The sequence below is a fragment of the Bos grunniens genome, chromosome 16 (assembly GCF_055505025.1).
Source record: "Bos grunniens cultivar Pamir isolate PY7600 chromosome 16, Bosgru_T2T1.0, whole genome shotgun sequence".
Lineage (NCBI taxonomy): Eukaryota > Metazoa > Chordata > Mammalia > Artiodactyla > Bovidae > Bos > Bos grunniens.
In genome coordinates this window covers 26137795-26155628 of record NC_141180.1, presented here as the reverse complement: position 1 = coordinate 26155628, position 17834 = coordinate 26137795, and the positions used below count along the sequence as shown (strand labels likewise).

The 17834-nt window shown below is 40.1% G+C and overlaps 1 protein-coding gene and 1 long non-coding RNA gene across 4 annotated transcripts in view; one reads left to right on the top strand and one right to left on the bottom strand.

The window, feature by feature from the left end:
- The window catches only part of AADACL3 (arylacetamide deacetylase like 3), a 155403-nt gene that overhangs the window by 121439 nt on the left and 16130 nt on the right, over nt 1-17834 (bottom strand). The window lies entirely within an intron of this gene.
- LOC147356365 (uncharacterized) lies at nt 882-8263 on the top strand. The gene is made up of 2 exons (XR_015143229.1): nt 882-1095; nt 5864-8263. It is a non-coding gene; the product is annotated as an uncharacterized LOC147356365 (long non-coding RNA).

Genomic DNA, 17834 nt, shown 5'->3' with positions numbered 1-17834 from the left:
CCGAGATCTACTCTTTTAGTGGCCTCCCCCAAGGCAAGCCTTACAAGTAAGTTCCCTTGCTTATTAAAAACATCACCTGCCCATCTGGAGTGGGCTGCCTCTTTCTTCAGTCTCTCCTTGCCCTTCATGTACAGGTACCAGTTTGCAAACCAATAGCATTTTTTATGAATTATTACATTAATCCAGTGAAGCAGGCAAAGCAGATCTCAGTATTCTCTGCATAGAGATGAGACAGTTGACATGTATAAAACTGAATTAAAGTCCAGGTCATCTGCCTCCAAGTTCAAAACCCTCTGCATTCTCCAGTTTCATTTAGAATGTATTTTTGTGCACCTGTTGCAGTGAAAAAGAATTTTTAAAAAAGAATGAGTGTCAGGAAGCATTTAACAGGAGGCTTCCTGTGTGCTATTTTGGATCTGTCATGAATCCTCTGTTCCTTATTAATTCCTGAATATTCAGGAATTAAGAGGAGTGGCAAACCGCTCCCGGGGCTGAGGAATGCATGCATTTCCTTTGTTAGTTTTTCCATACGGTGATAAGTAACTACTTACGACCTTCTTCCTTTTTATGAACCATATGGTAAAAGTGATTATTTACAACACTTTTCCTTTGATATGGATTTCCTTATGTTTCCTTGATAATTTGTAAGTCTGGACTTTTGATCTTTATCTTTGCTGAACAAAGCTACCTTGTAAGACAGTATATATACCCACACTATGTTGAATAAAACACCCTTGTTCCATCCGAGCTTGGGTCCCCATGTCTTTCTTTTTCTCTCTCTTTCTTTCTCTCTCTCTCAGGCTAATTCTTTGGAGAACAGAAGCTCTCTGAGCTCACTTTTTGCCCGGGCTTGCAAGACCCTCGCAAGAGGGCGCCCTGTGCCTATGTGAAGCAGTGCAAGCCCCATGGCAAGGGCTTTATTGGTTTTCTGCATAAACCAAGCAATATCAGCCTCTTTCTCTCTTTTACTTTCTTATCGTGGACTCCAGACCACCAGGTTCCAGTCCATTAAAGGACCTCAACAAGTGGCGCCCAGAACAGGCCTGGTACACGTGGCAGATTCGGATGGAGTGACTTAAGGACCTACTGAGGTCGGTAAGTATTAAGACATGGGTCAAACGGCTGGAAAGCCCCATCACTTTTCTATTTTACTTCATCACGTATTTAAAGTTCAGGGACTTTCAGTTTCACACCAGCAAATAGAGGCTTGCCTTCAGACAGTGGTTGAATGTAACCCTTGGTTCCCTGATGAAGCTAGTTTTGATTTAGAAATTTGGCACCGGGTGAAAGAGAATGTTAAATGAGCCACCAGACAGGGAAAAAATATTCCGATAGATTTCTGGCCCCTATGGGCTCTCATTAAAGCTGTGATTCTGACATTTCAAGGTAAGTCTAGCCCTCCTGATATTCAGCAACAGGCAGAACACTTATTACATGAATATGATTTAGATGATGAAATCTTACAGAAGGTCCCATTAGAACAACATAAAATATTCCAGAATTTTCCTACAAGCCCTGCCCCAGTTGTTCCAAGTGCTCCTCCCCTGCCAGTGGGCACAAATCCCAAAGTCTCTCCCTTGCTAGAACCTAATGATTCTGGCAACAACTCCCCTAAGACACCCTTTGACCAACAACACCTTTCTGAATAACAATAATAAGTTTTTACCACATACTCTTAATTGTAAGAATGTGCTACCTACTCACTCTCCTTTACGACAGAGGCTCTCTGAATTGCTGGCTTTGCAATCACAAGTCTCTGAAGCTGATGGTTTCTCCACCTTTCCAGTTTTTAGAAATCCTGACGTTCAAGGGCACATAATACCTCAATATGAGGGTATTAACTTTTATCACATGCAACAAATTAAAAAAGCTATAACTATGTACGGCCCACATTCACTTTTTACCAAAGTACTTCTAAATTCTATAACATCCTCTATTGGAAATTTTATTCCCCATTATTGGCAAACTTTAATAAAAGCTCTCCTTAAACCAGGAGAATATCTTCAATGGATAATGTGGTTTCATAATATAGCCAGAGATCATGCTAAGAGAAATGCTCGAGCTGGTGCTCCCCAAAATCAAATTACTTTTGAGATGCTAACTGGTACAGGACAATTTGATGCTGCTGCTACTGCTGCTAAGTCACTTCAGTCGTGTCCGACTCTGTGTGATCCCATAGACAGCAGCCACCAGGCTCCCCCATCCCTGGGATTCTCCAGGCAAGAACACTGGAGTGGGTTGCCATTTCCTTCTCCAATGCAGGAAAGTGAAAAGTGAAAGTGAAGTCGCTCAGTCGTGTCCGACTCTTCGCGACCCCATGGACTGCAGGCTACCAGGTTCCTCCATCCATGGGATTTTCCAGGCAAGAGTACTGGAGTGGGGTGCCATTGCCTTCTCCGAATTTGACGCTATCGCTATAGAAGCTCAAGTACAGTGCCCTCCTTTGTTGCATGAACAATTAAAAACAGTGGCCCTTGAAGGTTGGGATCGAATTACTCCTCAAGGGAAGCCTACAGGGAGCCACACTAAAATATTGCAAGGACCTAATGAAACATATGCTGATTTTTTAGCTAGCTTAGAAACTGCTATTTCCTGTACTGTAATCGGAGAAGAAGCCAAAAGGCAACTAGAGAAATTACTTGCTTATGAAAATGAAAATCAGGAATGTCAAAAGGCTATAGCTCCAATTCGTGAGACAGGGACTATTATTGATTATTTGAAGGCTTGTCGCAATCTAGGATCAGAAACTCAAAAGATGCAAATGCTAGCTGAAACAATGGTTGCTGTCTTAAGAAAGGGAAATGAAGGATGCTTTACATGTGGAGATAAGAACCATTTTAAAAGGGACTGCCCTAAGAAAGCTAATAAAAAAACCTCCAAAAATCTGCCCTCACTGCCATAGAGGAATGTATTGGGCCAAAGACTGTAAATCTAAATTTGACATTGAAAGGAAACCTATTCTGGGAAACTCCAAGCAGGGGACCCCACAGGTCCCCTTCAACAAAACCCAGGGGCAAATTCCATCTTTTCCCTCAAACCCTCAACATCCGGCAGTGCTGCCATTGATATACCAGTCCTAAATTACTTTCTCCTTTACCCTCAAGCAGTCCCCTCTAGAATACCTACAGGACTTTTTGGACCCCTGCCCCCACAAACCTTTGGTCTTTTACTTGGCCAATCTAGTTTGACTTCTAAAGGAATTACTGCTCACCCTGGAGTAATTGATTCAGATTATAAAAGAGAAATTCAAATTATGATGTCATCTCAGATTTTATGGCAATTCAAAAAGGGGGATAAAATTGCTCAATTATTTCTTTTATCTTACATTTCTATTAACTCCTCTAATGATGTATGGATGGGCAGATTCAGCAGTACAGATCAAAAACAGTCCTTTTGGACATCATTAGTATCTGAATTTGCCCGACCGACTATAAACATCAAAATTAATGGTAAAAGATTTTCTGGTGTCCTTGACACTGTATCTGATATTACTATTATTTCCAAACATTTATGGCCCAAATCCTGGCCTGTACAAAAAATTTCTTGCCAAATTCCAGAGATTTCTCAAACCAAAGTACAAGAGGTTTATCAGAGTACTCATATTTATCCATGTGAGGGACCAGAAGGCCAACCTGCAACATTAAGACCTTATGTGATAGATACACCACTTAATCTAATAGGAAGTGACTTACTTATGCAATGGAAAACTCAGATATACATTCCACATTTTCCCTAGGGGCCACTGCTCATTTAACAAACAATACAATTATTAAAATAACTTGGAAGAATGACGAGCCTATTTAGACAGAGCAGTGGCCCCTCACGAAAGAGAAATTACAGGCGGCTAAGGCAGAGTACATAATGAGAAACGCTGGGCTGGAAGAAGCACAAGCTGGAATCAAGATTGCTGGGAGAAATATCAATAACCTCAGATATGCAGATGATACCACCCTTATGACAGAAAGTGAAGAGGAACTAAAACGCCTCTTGATGAAAGTGAAAGAGGAGAGTAAAAAAGTTGGCCTAAAGCTCAACATTCAGAAAACTAAGATCATGGTATCTGGTCCCATCACTTCATGGGAAATAGATGGGGAAATAGTGGAAGCAGTGTCAGACTTTATTTTGGGGGGCTCCAAAATCACTGCAGATGGTCATTGCAGCCATAAAATTAAAAGACACTTACTCCTTGGAAGGAGAGTTATGACCAACCTAGATAGCATATTATAAAGCAGAGACATTACTTTGCCAACAAAGGTCCATCTAGTCAAGGCTATGGTTTTTCCTGTGGTCATGTATGGATGTGAGAGTTGGACTGTGAAGAAAGCTGAGTGCCGAAGAATTGATACTTTTGAACTGTGGTGTTGGAGAAGACTTATGAGAGTCCCTTGGACTGCAAGGAGATCCAACCAGTCCATTCTAAGAGAGATCAGTCTTGGGTGTTCATTGGAAGGAATGATGCTAAAGTTGAAACTCCAATACTTTGGCCACCTCATGCGAAGAGTTGACTCATTGGAAAAGACCCTGATGCTGGGAGGGATTGGGGGCAGGAGGAGAAGGGGATGACAGAGGATGAGATGGCTGGATGGGATCACCGACTCGACATGAGTTTGAGTAAACTCCGGGAGTTGGTGATGGACAGGGAGGCCTGGCGTGCTGCAATTCATGGGGTCACAAAGAGTCGGACATGACTGAGTGACTGAACTGAACTGACTGAAAAACGCCAAAGCTTCATTCTGGTCTCTTAAGGAATATAAAGTCTTTTATACTAAATTTCATTCTGCTCAACAAAATGAATTATTCGCTCTTATTAAAGTTATTTGCCTACATCCTTACCCCATTAATATAGTCTCTGACTCTATATATTCAGTTTTTGTATTAAAAAATATAGAAATCTCCACCATAAACTCCAATCAACCTATTCAACAACTCTTTTTCGAACTACAATCTGTTGTTAGAAACTGCAATTCTCTCACTTATATTACACATATTTGAGCACATTCTTGCCTTCCTGGTCCCATGACTCATGGTAATGAGCAGGCTGATAAACTGATTTCCTTTGCTACTCCGGAGGAACAGCGTGCTCTGTTGCATAACACTGCTGGCTCCCTACACCAGCTATGGAAAATCCCATACCGCCAGGCTAAAGAAATTATTAGTAATTGCTCTACTTGTAGACGCCTACATCTTCAACCCATTGCACAAGGTACTAATCCTCGCAGCTTGCAACCTAATGAACTATGGCAAATGGATATAACTCATTGTCCTGAACTTTCTCCATTTTCTTTCTTGCATGTCCGTATCGACACTAATTCTTCTTTTATTCGGGCCACACCTCTTCACAGTGAGGCTACACAACACATTATAACTCACTTATTAGCTGTACGTTTTGCTGTAATGGGAACTCCTAGTTCTATAAAAACAGACAATGGCCCTGCCTATATTTCTAGACACTTTAAACAATTTTTACAATCTTTTTCTGTTAAACATATTACAGGTATTCCTTATAATCCACAGGCACAAGGCATAGTCGAACAAGCACATCACACACTAAAGTTGCAAATAAAAAAATTTTTAAAGGGGGAATACACAGGAACATTACTGTCTTCCTTATCTAAAACAGACTTTACTAGATTCCAACATTAGATATTTTCTGTACCTGTAACTATTGTTAATACAGCTTTATTTGTTTTAATTTTTTAAAACGTACCACAGGGAGATATCTTAACAAGAGCAAAAAAGCATTTCGAGAAATTGAAGGACATTTCTCTTCCTCTGCCCATTTGGTACCAAGACGGGTTAACGAAACAATGGAAATCTGGGAAACTAATCTTACGGGGAAAGGGGTATGCTTGTGTTTCCCCAGATGGATCCAACGAACTCATGGCTTCCTCTTCAGAAGATTCAACCCAAGGGGGCCCCCGGCCTTCAAAATAGAGACAAAACAACAAAAACCCCAGGAGGAAGAAATTCCAATACGGGCCATGGCGGCTCTAAAGATCTCCAGGAAGCACCGCCCTTGGCGACATCAACCTTATGATCTCCCCACTTGGGGACAAATAAAAACCCTTACTAATCGAGCTGAAAATTTGGTCTCTCAACAGGAAATGCCTCGGAGTCCTGAATACATCTCCTGGCATACTGTCTGCTTGCCTGTGCCTCCCCCATTCGAGCTCTAACTAATCATACTTACTGGGCTTACATATCCAACACCCCTCTACTACAGGTGGTCGAATGGATGGAGAGAGGACCAATCGTTTCAACCAATGACTCTATACATATGCCTTCTCCCTGGAGCATTAAAGGGCCCTCACACCCTGAAGAAGAAGGAAAGCTAATTAATATTTCTCTAGGTTATGAAGTCCTTCCTTTGTGCATGGGCCCAGCAGAATTATGCATAAACGTTAGCCAACAAACTTGGGCTTTTGCCCTGCCTCCCAAAAAGGACTTTCAGAAGTTGATTGGATTATTTACTGCCCTTTCTTTGTCTGTGAACCACGTTTATACTACTGAGACTTTAGGGAAAGAGTTAGGGAAAAAACAAAGAACATTATACAAAGGGTTTACTTATAAGAACTTTACATATACTCCTGTTCGTTGGGACAAATGTCAAGCCAAATCAGGAAAATTAATGTTTGTGGCTAATCATACAATTGTTGATTGGGGACCCCACGGTATGTGGTTATCTAACTGCTCAGATGATATTAACAGTACTGTGTATGTGACTATGCTACTCAAGTGACATGGGAGGTCACTGACACTAGGATAGAGCATTACCATGACAAAGGACTTCTTGGGTGGCTTGACGGTGGATTAGCCCCACCTGGTCCTAGGATCGTCCTTGATAAACAGAGTGGGCCTGAACAATGGGACATTTTGAAACTTGCTGGGAGCACTGAAGAACTTGGGATTTGGACTGGACATTTCACAGGGACCAGTCATAGTCATAGTAACTATTTCTTTCGCTATAATCAATCATATTTTATACAGGCCTGTGTCCCACTTCCTTTTTTTATAGCCATAGGAAATTTACAATTTAATAAGATTTTACGTTCTGTAACTTGTATTAATTGCAAACTATATACTTGTCTTAACTCCTCTATTTCTTTAAGAAATTATTCACTTTTGATTCTTCGATCTCAACATAATTTGTGGTTACCAATAAATCTCCAATGACCCTGGGAAGAAGGTCCCATGGCTGGACTTGCTTCCAGATTATTAAGCTGCTCCAACAATCTAAACAATTCATTGGATGGCTGATTCTTGGCATTTTGGGGTTAATAGCTATTTGCACCACTGCTGCTGTCGCCAGCGCTGCTTTATATACCTCAATTCAAACACATAATTTTATCCAAAATTGGACTGAAGATGCTCATAATATACGGGCTACTCAGGCTCAGGTAGATGAGGATATTCAAGAGGAAATACAGGAACTAAAAAGAGCCATCAAATGGGTTGGAGATCAATTAATAGATTTGCAAAAACAAGTGACACTAAAATGTGATTAGAATTCTACTGAATTTTGTGTTACTCCTGTTCATTTCAATCATAGTGCCTACAACTGGGAACAAATCAAATTTCATTTACAAAACATACATGATAATGCCTCTCTGAATGTACAATTACTGTAAAAGGAAATCTTTGAAACCTTTTCTAAATGTCTGCCCTCTTCCACTAATTTGGAAACTTTAGCTGAACAACTAGCTGATCAATTATCTGGGCTAGACCACGAGGATGGTTTCAAAGTATTACCCACAGCATTGGGTCTGGAACTGTAACTTTGATGATTGTCTTGGTAATTATATTTGTTGTTTATCGTTGCCTTTCTATAAGGTTGGCAAACTCAATTGGTCAGGACCCTTTTTACAAATATAATAAAATAGGGGCAATTGTCAGGAATCATTTAACAGGAGGCTTCCTGTGTGCTATTTTGGATCTGTCATGAATCCTCTGTTCCTTATTAATTCCTGAATATTCAGGAATTAAAAGGAGTGGCAAACTGCTCCCGGGGCTGAGGAATGCATGCATTTCCTTTGTTAGTTTTTCCATACGGTGATAAGTAACTATTTATGACCTTCTTCCTTTTTATGAACCATATGGTAAAAGTGATTATTTACAACCCTCTCTCTTTGATATGGATTGCCTTATGTTTCCTTGATAATTTTAAGTCTGGACTTTTGGTCTTTATCTTTGCTGAACAAAGCTATCTTGTAAGACAGTATATATACCCACACTATGTTGAATAAAACACCCTTGTTCCATCCGAGCTTGGGTCCCCGTGTCTTTCTTTCTTTTTCTCTCTCTTTCTTTCTCTCTCTCAGGCTAATTCTTTGGAGCACAGAAGCTCTCTGAGCTCACTTTTTGCCCGGGCTTGCAAGACCCTCGCAAGAGGGCGCCCTGTGCCTATGTGAAGCAGTGCAAGCCCCATGGCAAGGGCTTTATTGGTTTTCTGCGTAAACCAAAGAATATCAGCCTCTTTCTCTCTCTTTTACTTTCTTATCGTCGACTCTGGACCACAAGGTTCTGGTCCATTAAAGGAACTCAATAAATAAGTTTTTCTATCCCTTTCCTGAGAACAAAGAAGATAAAGAGAAGACTAAGCAGGTATATGTTTTCTTAGACCTGTAAGCATTTTGTTCCTCATCACCAACTTCTGACTGTGAGCCCTTATCTTATATAAGCCCCTAAGTATTTATTGGAAGGGCTGATGTTGAAGCTGTAATTCCAATACTTTGGCCACCTGATGTGAAGAGCTGACTCATTTGAAAAGATCCTGATGCTGAGAGAGATTGGGGACAGGAGGAGAAGGGGACAACAAAGGATGAGATGGTTGGATGGCATCACCGACTCAATGGCCATGAGTTTGGGTGAACTCCGGGAGTTGGTGATGGACAGGGAGGTCTGGCGTGCTGTGGTTCATGGGGTTGCAAAGAGTTGGACACAATTGAGCGACTGAACTGAACTGAACTGAGGCTCCTCAAGGTGGCGGGGTGGTGGGGGGGCAGGCACAAGTTTCGAGGCAGGAGCCTACTGTGTTCCCCTCTCCGTTGGCTGAGAATTAAAGCCACCTTTCTATTTCCTCCAAACTCTGTCTCCACATTTTTCATTCAGCTTCATTGGGCAGAGGAAGACAAGATTTTAGCCAGCAACACACCGACTATATGACAGATAAATGGGGGTACAGGGGAAATATAAAGCATAATCTTTGATCTAACAGAGTAAAAACTTGGAAAACAATTTGAGACTGCTCCCACCATCAATCATCAACACCTGCTAAGCTGATGGACTGCAGGAACTTGAGAGACAGAAGAGCATGTGTAGGCTGAGAGCCAGGAAAAGCTGTTGCAGAAGGTAACTTTGAGTTCTGCAGACAAGTCCTGACACCCCATAAGTGAAGAGGAGAGGACTTGCATTCACTGCGTCTCTGCTGAGCTCATCTCCTTTATTTCAGAATAAAGACCTTCTTTTCTAACCAGAAACATGCTGTACATGCAAATATCTGAGATTGTTGCAGCCAGCAGGACTCTTCTCACTCCAATTACTCCCTGTTCAGGCTTGCATCATCTTGCTTTTCTTTTTCCTGCTCTGCCATTTGCCACCTACAACATTCAGTTCCTACTGACTCAGCACCAGATGACACTTTTCTTCTCTGGAATCCTCTACTCTCTCCATAGTGAGAGTCTGCCATTGCTGATCACAGCTGCCTTCCTTTTGATGGATCAACTGCCTGCAGCATGTGCAAATAGGGGTATCAGCGGCCTCCACCAACCCCATCTCCTCAAGATGGGATTCCATGCCACCCCATGCATCATTCTCACACACCCCAAGTGGCAGTCAGTGGCCACGATCTCATTATCTTTCACAGAAATTGAGAAGGAGCCTGAAAAGAAAAGAGACACACCCCATGCGTCATATATGATGAGAAGTTAAGGGCCACCAATTATGACTTTAGGAGAAAGTCAGTGACCCTGAGACACAGGCTAAGTCTGCCAGAAAAGCTGCTGAATGATTCTAGAGACTTGCTTGTGATCAAGAGGCAAGTATGACCCCTGCCCCTACCACCACCACCAAGCACACAACTTGTAAATAATCAATCAAATGTACACTCCTCCACGGTGGGAAACCCAGTTCTGTACATTCTTAATTTCACCTGCTTGACAGTGCTGCTCATCCATGCCAGTGTTGTCTGGCAGCAGAAGCTTCAATCAGAATTTAATTTTCATCCTTGTAGATACCTGAGTCTCATTCACTTTCTCATTTAAGTAAGAACCAAGCATTTCATTCAAAGCCATTAATGAAACAATAAGCCAGTGAAGCCTCCTGTTGAAATACCTCTTCTCATTTATATTTGTTTGCATTGTATGTTCTTCATACCAAGTCCTAAATAGACCAAAAACAGGGTTTTTTTAAGATTTATTTTTAAATAAACATTGTTTTCAGGTATAATCTATAGATACTGTGAGATGAGGCATTTAAATCTCTCTTAAAATAATACAATCTGTCAAGTTTAAAATCCCTCAAACCAAAATGCAGCCTATATTTATATAATGTAATATAAATTACTAAAATCTTAAATTCTAAATAATTTTGCCACAAAGTGAAGACGTTCAAAATTCTGTGAGAAAATACCTTCATTGTCAAAAATAAACAATAAAATGGAAAATAAGAATCAAAGCTCCCCAAAAAAGAATAAAAGCTTCCTCAGCAGATGAATGCATAAAGAATTGAGATACACACACACACACACACACACACACAGTGGAAAATTACTCAGCCATAAGAAAAAAATGAGAAGTTAGAGTTTCTTTGAGCACTAACTATCCTGGTGATTCAGAGGTAAAGAATCCACCTGCCAGTGCAGGAGACACAGGTTTGATCCCTGGGTTGAGCAGATCCCCTGAAGAAGGAAATGGCAACTCACTCCAGTATTCTTGCCTGGGAAATCCCATGGACAGATGAGTCTGGTAGGCTACAGTCCATGGGGTCACAAGAGTTGGACAAGACTTGATGACTAAACAACAAAACAACAATAAATGCTGCATTTTCCTTCACCATAAAAAAAAAGAATGAAATTTTTCCATTTGCAACAACATGGATGAACCTCAGAGGGCCTTATGCTTTAAGAAGTAAGTCAAACAGAAAGACAAATATCATATGATAAAACTTACATGTGGAATCTAAAACGTAAAATAAATTGCATGAATATAAGAAAACAGAAACAGATTCACAGACACAGAGAACAAAATATTGGTTATCAGTGGGGAGAGGGAAGAAGGGAGAGGCAAGATAAGGGTAGAGGATTAAGAGGTACAAAGTACTATATAAAATAAATAAGGTACAATGGTACAGGACAGGGAATATAACCAATATTTTATAGTAAGTTTAAATGGACTGCTGCTGCTGCTGCCAAGTCGCTTCAGTCGTGTCTGACTCTGTGCGACCCCATAGACAGCAGCTCACCAGGCTACCCCGTAATACTGAAACTAATGTTGTACACCTGTAACTAATACAATATTGTAAATCAACTATACTTCAATTTGAAAAAAAGAAACAAAAACACTAAAGCTACTTCTATTGTTGCTCACCCCTGGAGTGCTGCTCAGAGTAGGGTAACACATCTCCCATCTTTTTGTTTAAATGAAACCAGAACAGAATTAACTCTAACACCACCAGCAGCATCCTCATCCTTTACCTCACCATCTACCTTTGCTCCTACCTGCCCTTTACATATTTTCCTCTCTGCACATTTTTTCTTATCTTTTCCCTCTTTTTCCTCCATTCCCCCCTCCTCTTTCCCCCATTCTCTAACTCCGTCTTTCCCTGCCCTCCCTTGCACCTCCCATTCCTTGCCATTCAAAGGCTATAAAATGAAGTCCAAACACAAATTGTTATTGTTTGATTTGAGAACTGTTTGTTTTCATTTTTAAAGTGGGTGCTTTGAATATTTTCCATTTTTAACTCTAAAATAAACATTTACTTTTCCCACGGATGTGTGTTTGTGCCTACAGGTGTTCACAGTGTTCCCCATGAGGATCAGTGGACCTTGAAAGAGAAAAAGGATATATGCTCTAGAGTTATAATACATTGGGACAAGCCCTTTCAAATCTGCTTGAGCTCACTTATCTCTTCTGGATGCACAGACACCTGAAGATAAAGTTCTGAGGAGGGGGCTGACACGTTCTTACCAGGTTCACACGAAGCATCCCCCAAAAGACGGCTGGAGTTTCCAATTGCTCTGGCAAACTGAGGAATGAGAAGTCATGTCATGCCAGTAATATTTAACTTGGTCAAGGGTAAAATCTGAGTTGTAGCACTTGCTGGTTACTATGGCGTAAATGCTCCCATCATGACCAATTTCAAGCTACTACCATGGCATCACTGAACACGGAGTTGAGAGTCAATGCACAGTAAGCCCACTGTTAAACAGTATTTCTACCATGCAGATACACTAGATGTAAATAACCTCAAGGATAGATAATACTAAATTTTGCTAAAATAATTAGAAAGTAATGGGGTTTTAGTATTTTTACCTTTGTTCACAGTTTAACTTATTTAAGTTTAAGAATACATAATTTATTTTTTAATAATGGCTATACTGGACAACTAGCTTGCAAAATTTCTGAAAATGTAACATTCTGTTCTCATAAACTGGTACAAGCCAGCTCCCACACACCTCCTTGAGGAAAGTCACCTCCTCTTTTCCAGTTATATGGGAAAAGCTGGCTGCTCAGAACAAATGGGATTTTAAAAGCTGCAGTAATACTAGAATAGAAGAAGGTCTCTTTACAAATAATGAAGGAAAACTAGCACTCAAGTAATCAATGTTGTTGGCGTTGGTGTAGAAAGACTGCACTTCATCAACAGAAAAAAATCTTCTTGGTGCCTGTGATGCACCAAACACAGCCATTTGCCACCAGCTCAGCCTCCTCAATCATCACTTTCATCAAGGTCTGTCACACTGTGCCTTTCCACCTCGTCTCCAATAACTTCTCCTTTGCCCAGACCGACTTAAGCATTTTTCTCCAAGCACATGTCTCCTTAGCTCCACTTGGTCTGTCCGGCTGTACTTCCCTGCTGGGAAGCCCTTTGACTTCACATTTCAGGAACTAGCTTGGATGCCACCTCCAACTTTTCAACCTCAGGATCAGGGGGCTCCTATAGCTCTGGTTAACTGCATGTGCCTTAATCTGCATGCTGCCTGTATGTACTCACAACAAATTTAGAAAAGTCAGCAGTGGCCACAGGACTGGAAAAGGTCAGTTTTCATTTCAGTCTCAAAGAAAGGCAAAACCAAAGAATTTTCAAACTACTGTATAATTGTGCTCATTTCACATGCTAGCAAGGCAACGCTCAAAGTCCTTCAAGTAATGCTTCAACAGTACATGAACCAAGAAATTCCAGATGTACAAACTGGATTTAGAAAAGGCAGAGGAACCAGAGATCAAATTGCCAACATCTGTTGGATTATAGAAGAACAGCAAAGGAATTCCAGAAAAACATCTATTTCTACTTCATTGACTACACTAAAGCCTTTAACTGTAGATCACAACAAACTGGAAAATTCTTAAAGAGAAGGGAATACCTGACCACATTACCTGTCTCCTGAGAAACTACTATGCAGGTCAAGAAGCAACAGTAAGAACGAAATATGGAACAATGGACTGGTTCAAAATTTGGAAAGAAGTATGTCAAGGCTGTATATCATCACCATGCTTGTATGAGTACATCATGTAAAATGCCAGGATGAAGCAAAGCTGAAATCAACATTTCCAGGAGAAATATCAATAACCTCAGATATGCAGATGATATCACTTTAATGGCAGAGAGTGAAGAGGATCTTAAAAGCCTTTTGACGAGGGTGAAAGAGGAGCGTGAAAAAGCTGGCTTAAAACTCAACATTCAAAAGACTAAGATCATGACATCGGGTCCCATCACTTCATGGCAAATAGAGGGGAAAAAAGTGAAAACAGTAACAAATTTTATTTTCTTGAGTTCCAAGATCACTGCAGACAGTGAATGTAGCCATGAAATTAAAAGATAGCAATATAGATAAATGAAACAGAATTGAGAGTCTGGAAATAAACCCTTGTATTTATGGTCAGTGGGTTTTTAACAAAGTTACAAAACAGTTCAACAGAGAAATTATGCTATTTTTGACAAATGGTGCTGGAACATTTGGACATTTAGAAGCTAATAATATATGTATTATACATATATGTATATATATATGTGTGTATATACATATTATGTAAGAAAGATAGACCTTGACCAATACCCCCTATCTTATACAAAGTCAACTCACAGACCTAAATGAAAAATCTAAAACTAATAAAATTCTAGGGAGAAAAAGTAGCTTGCAGTCTCATCAGAACAAAAAAATTCTCTATGTCCAGTGACAATGTCAACTAGTTTTTTTGTGGTGACTAGATTTAATGTTATGTGTCAATTATACCTCAGCACACACACACACACACAAAACACGTAGCTAGCTTGCTCTTCTGTATTTAAGGAACCTTCCCCAATATACAAAAACCCTACAATTACCTCATCTGGAGCAGAAACCTCACAAAAGAGAGGATGACCATTCTCCTTAAAACCCACCCCAAATATCCCTATTTTCATTCGTCTCATAACAAAGGTTACATTTCTGCAATGTCCTGGTGGCCTGGAAGTGGTAGCACATCTCTGGGTACAACTGGTGCTGAGTGCAGGTTCTCAGATTTGCCCCTTCTTCCAAGGAAGCACTGCCTCCTCTTCAGAATAAGTATGGACCAAAACAGTCTATATATTATGCCTTCACTAAACACCTGCTATAAAACAGTCTGAGGTGGGACTCTCCTGGTGGTCCAGGGGATAAGACTCCAGGCTCCCGATGCAGGGGACTTGTGTTTGATCCCTGGTCAGGTAACTAGATCCCACATGCTGCAACTACATCAAATAAAGACAAATAAGTATTAAAAAACAAAAAAAAAGACTGCAGTATGTGTAGCTCCCATCTCTGGCCTTGTTTATTTTCAGTGGTTATATAATCCTTTGACCAACAGTTTCTGGCTCCAACTAAGGACCCAAAGCTGAAGTACAAAAACAAACTCCAGCTTGGAAGGGAAGGTAGAAATGTTTGTTCTCACAGAATCTGTCCCCATGACCACTGAAATAACCAGCTCAGATTCTGTTTTTATTCATTGTTATCAGTAAATATCTATTAAGTAATCATAAGAGATTTATTGTGCAATTAAAGTTGACCATGTAGTATGCAACCATGAGAAGACACAAAGCCAGATTAGTGCACAGTCCATTCTTGATGAAGAGTAAGCATACACCTTTATGTTTTTACAGACTGTGTTTACAGAGCAATTCCAAACTCTTTTCATTGGGTGGCATGCTTCTGTGTGACTAAAGTTTCTAGGCTCCATATGCACAAGGTAGCTAGGCAGAGAATCCCCTAAAACTCAATCCCGTTGTTTCTAAGGGAAATAGGGGTTGTACTTACACTGGAGGAGGATAAAGATAGACTTTGAAAGAGCAGGTGGTTAGAGGTTAGCGTCCATCATCATGGAACTGATCTTAGTAAGGTAAGGATCTCATTGCTTGTGCTACCCCAAGTCCCCAACTATCCCACCAGCAGGTATTGTTGGTGACAAGGTAAACCCCAGGAGTAAAGCCCATCACTGCTATAAGAACTACTTAAATGTTCCTGATTTGAGTTGTTTCTTTAAGCAAAATATATATATATATATATATATATATTTTAATCATATACTTGAATAATAATGTAAAGGGTAAAAGGGATGAGAAAGGAGAAATGTTTAGGGGAAAGAGAATGACAAAGGGATTAAAAAGTAGACCAGGACATGGAAGCAACCTAGATGTCCATCAGCAGATGAATGGATAAGAAAGCTGTGGTACATATACACAATGGAGTATTACGCAGTCATTAAAAAGAATACATTTGAATCAGTTCTAATGAGGTGGATGAAACTGGAGCCTATTATACAGAGTGAATTAAGCCAGAAAGAAAAACACAAATATAGTATACTGACGCATATATATGGAATTTAGAAAGATGGTAACGATAACCTTGTATACGAGACAGCAAAAGAGACACAGATGTATAGAACAGTCTTTTGGACTCTGTGGGAGAGGGAGGGATGATTTGAGAGAATGGCATTGAAACATGTATAATATCATATATGAAACGAATAGCCAGTCCAGGTTTGATGCATGATACTGGATGCTTGGGGCTGGTGCACTGAGACCACCCAGAGAGATGGTACGGGGAGGGACGAGGGAGGGGGGTTCTGGATGGGGAACACATGTATACCTGTGGCGGATTCATGTTGATGTATGGCAAAACCAATACAATATTGTAAAGTAATTAACCTCCAATTAAAATAAATAAATTTATATTAAAAAAAAGTAGAGAAGAAATAAGGAAGGAGAACATTACCCTATAAGTTCACTGAGGCCATATACCAATACCTTGTACAGTACCTTGCACTTAGAGAGGGAAATGCTTATTCAATGAATGAATGAATGAACATTCATAAAAAATGAGAGAGAAACAAGATACATGAATATGTTAACTTATAAATAGGTTTAACTCTCTAAATACTAAGCACATGTGCCTTTATATAAAAAGATAACACTAGTGATACTCCTTCCAAGCTCCTCCAATCAGAAATATGTACTTCCTATTGTTTATCCTCTATTGGATATCAATCAGCCATATATCCTACCCACCTCCCTTTATCACCAGGATGTTGATCCCAGAATGGAAAAGAGCAACAGATGCCTATTAGATCTGAACCCACAATTTGGTTTCCAGTGGAACTATACTCTCAACTAACATGAGATGGAAATGAAGGCTGAATGCCTATTTATAAGAACTGACTACATACCTAGTGCATATACAAAAAAAAAAATAAATAAACCAAAGGTATAAGATGAAATTCTGGGCTTCCAATCTACAAAAATTTCACAAAAGATTTTATTGTTAATTGCAAAATAAGCCTATTTGCCCATGGAGACCCTTGGAAACAGTGTCACTGACTGTATAATATATATAAATACTTTGCATATATAACCTTAATTGCCTGACTTCCTGAAAAATGAAAGAATTTAATTCAGAAACATTTGAGCTCAGTATCTAAGGACTACATTCCTTCTCCTGGGAACACAGAGATCTTTTATTTCAACAACTAAATTCCAGCCATATGCTAAAGATGACTCAGTGCCCAGAAAGCTCAGGAGAACAAATCTCAAAGAGAAACTGCCTCTGTGAAATGCCCCACTTCTCCCACCCACTATTTACATGCCACCTTAGTATCACCCATGTGGTCTGAAAGCCATCAAAGAGACAATGCTGATAGGTCCAAAAGTGAACAACAGTTACCACAGATATACTTAAGGAGAATTCTTCTACTCAGGAGCCTGAAAAGTACCTCTCAAATTTAGTTTTCACACACTGGCTGAGAATCTGGAACCTAGTATTTATTGAGGTTATTTGATCCATAGTCACTCTACAGAGCAAATAGTGATTCCTGGAAGAAGGGGCAAAACTGGGACCCTGGATTCAGCACCAGTTATATGAAGAGACCTGCCCACTTCCAAGCCACTAGAACATGCTGCAATGTAACCCTAGTTATGGGTCTAATGACAATAGGAGTGTTTGGGGCAGGTTTTTTAAAGCTTTTTAAAATGTCTTTATTGAATTTATTGTTTCTTCTCTTATGTTTTAGTTTTTTGGCCATGAGGCATGTGGGATCTTATTGTCCCAACTAGGGATCAAAGCTGTACCTCCTGCACTGAAAGAAGTCTTAACCACTGTACCACCACGG